This window comes from Glycine soja, chromosome 17, assembly GCF_004193775.1.
Source record: "Glycine soja cultivar W05 chromosome 17, ASM419377v2, whole genome shotgun sequence".
In the NCBI taxonomy this organism is placed as follows: Eukaryota; Viridiplantae; Streptophyta; class Magnoliopsida; order Fabales; family Fabaceae; genus Glycine; species Glycine soja.
Window position 1 is genome coordinate 20,881,601 of NC_041018.1, and position 2,337 is coordinate 20,883,937.

Genomic DNA, 2,337 nt, shown 5'->3' on the forward strand with positions numbered 1-2,337 from the left:
CATTCTGAGCATTCCATAACTGGTGAATCTGTGCATTCTGTTATTGGTGATTTTGAACATCCTGATCTTGAGCATTATAATTTTGAGCATTCTGATTCTGAGCATTCTGATTTTGCACATTCTGAGAACATGGCACAACCTCCACCTCGTGAGAGGACTCTAAGGGAAATGGCTGCACCTGATTTCACCTATGAAAGCTTGTGCATCCAATACCCTGATGAGGATGTCCCATATGTTCTTAAAACTGGACTGATTCATTTGCTTCCAAAGTTTCATGGCCTTGCAGGTGAAGACCCGCACAAACATTTGAAAGAATTTCACATTGTCTGCTCCACCATGAAACCCCCAGATGTCCAAGAGGATCACATATTTATGAAGGCTTTTCCTCATTCATTAGAGGGAGTGGCAAAGGACTGGTTGTATTACCTTGCTCCAAGGTCCATCACGAGCTGGGATGACCTTAAGAGAGTATTCTTAGAAAAAATTTTCCCTGCTTCCAGGACCACAGCCATCAGGAAGGATATCTCAGGTATTAGACAACTCAGTGGAGAGAGCCTGTATGAGTACTGGGAGAGATTTAAGAAACTATGTGCCAGTTGCCCCCACCATCAGATTTCAGAACAACTTCTTCTCCAATATTTTTATGAAGGACTCAGTAATATGGAGAGAAGTATGATAGATGCTGCCAGTGGTGAAGCCCTTGGAGACATGACTCCTACTGAAGCCAGAAATTTAATTGAGAAGATGGCCTCCAACTCCCAGCAGTTTAGCGCCAGAAATGATGCCATAGTCATTAGAGGAGTGCATGAGGTAGCTACAAACCCATATGCATCATCTGAAACTAAGAAGCTTGAAGGCAAACTGGATGCGTTGGTCAACTTGGTAACCCAGCTGGCCTTGAATCAGAAATATGTACCTGTCGCAAGGGTTTGTGGTTTGTGCTCCTCTGCTGACCACCATACAGACCTTTGCCCTTCCATGCAGCAACCTGGAGCAATTGAGCAGCCTAAAGCTTATGCTGCAAATATTTACAATAGACCTCCTCAACCTCAGCAGCAAAATCAACCACAGCAGAGCAATTATGACCTTTCCAGCAACAGATACAACCCTGGATGGAGGAATCACCCTAACCTCAGATGGTCCAGCCCTCAGCAACAACAACAGCAGCCTGCTCCTTCCTTCCAAAATGCTGCTGGCCCAAGCAGACCATACATTCCTCCACCAATCCAACAACAGCAACAACCCCAGAAACAACCAACAGTTGAGGCCCCTCCACAACCTTCCCTCGAAGAACTTGTGAGGCAAATGACTATGCAGAACATGCAGTTTCAGCAAGAGACCAGAGCCTCCATTCAGAGCTTAACCAATCAGATGGGACAATTAGCTACCCAATTGAATCAACAACAGTCCCAGAATTCTGACAAGCTGCCTTCTCAAGCTGTCCAAAATCCCAAAAATGTCAGTGCCATTTTATTGAGGTCGGGAAAGCAGTGTCAAGGACCTCAACCCGTAGCACCTTCCTCATCTGCAAATGAACCTGCCAAACTTCACTCTATTCCAGAAAAAAGGTGATGACAAAAATCTACCTAACAAATTCTGTGTAGGTGAATCTTCTTCCACAGGTAATTCTGATTTGCAGAAGCAGCACATTCCCCCTCTTTCATTCCCTCCAAGAGCAGTTTCCAACAAAAAAATGGAAGAGGCAGAGAAAGAGATCTTGGAAACGTTTAGAAAAGTAGAGGTAAACATACCTCTGTTGGATGCAATAAAGCAAATTCCAAGATATGCCAAATTCTTGAAGGAGCTGTGCACTAATAAGCGGAAGCTTAAAGGAAGTGAACGAATTAGCATGGGCAGAAATGTCTCCGCATTGATTGGTAAATCTGTTCCTCAAATTCCTGAAAAATGAAAAGATCCAGGTACATTCAGCATACCTTGTATTATAGGGAATAGTAAGTTTGACAATGCCATGCTAGATTTAGGAGCCTCTGTTAGTGTTATGCCTCTGTCGATTTTTAATTCTCTATCTCTAGGTCCCTTGCAGTCAACTGATGTGGTAATTCATTTAGCTAATAGAAGTGTTGCCTATCCTGTTGGTTTCATAGAAGATGTCTTAGTTAGAGTTGGTGAACTGATTTTCCCTGTTGATTTTTATATCTTGAATATGGAAGATGGATTTTCTCAAGGATCAGTTCCCATCATTCTAGGCAGACCCTTTATGAAAACTGCTAGAACTAAGATAGATGTTTATGCAGGCACACTGTCCATGGAGTTTGGTGATATAACTGTTCATTTTAATATTCTGGATGCTATGAAATACCCATCTGAAGATCTTTC

General features: G+C 42.8%; 1 non-coding gene across 1 annotated transcript; it reads right to left on the bottom strand.

Moving 5' to 3' along the window:
- Nucleotides 1-507: 507 nt before the first annotated feature.
- LOC114394362 lies at nucleotides 508-614 on the bottom strand. The gene has a single exon (XR_003662761.1). It is a non-coding gene; the product is annotated as a small nucleolar RNA R71 (small nucleolar RNA).
- Between the last annotated feature and the right edge of the window lie 1,723 nt (nucleotides 615-2,337).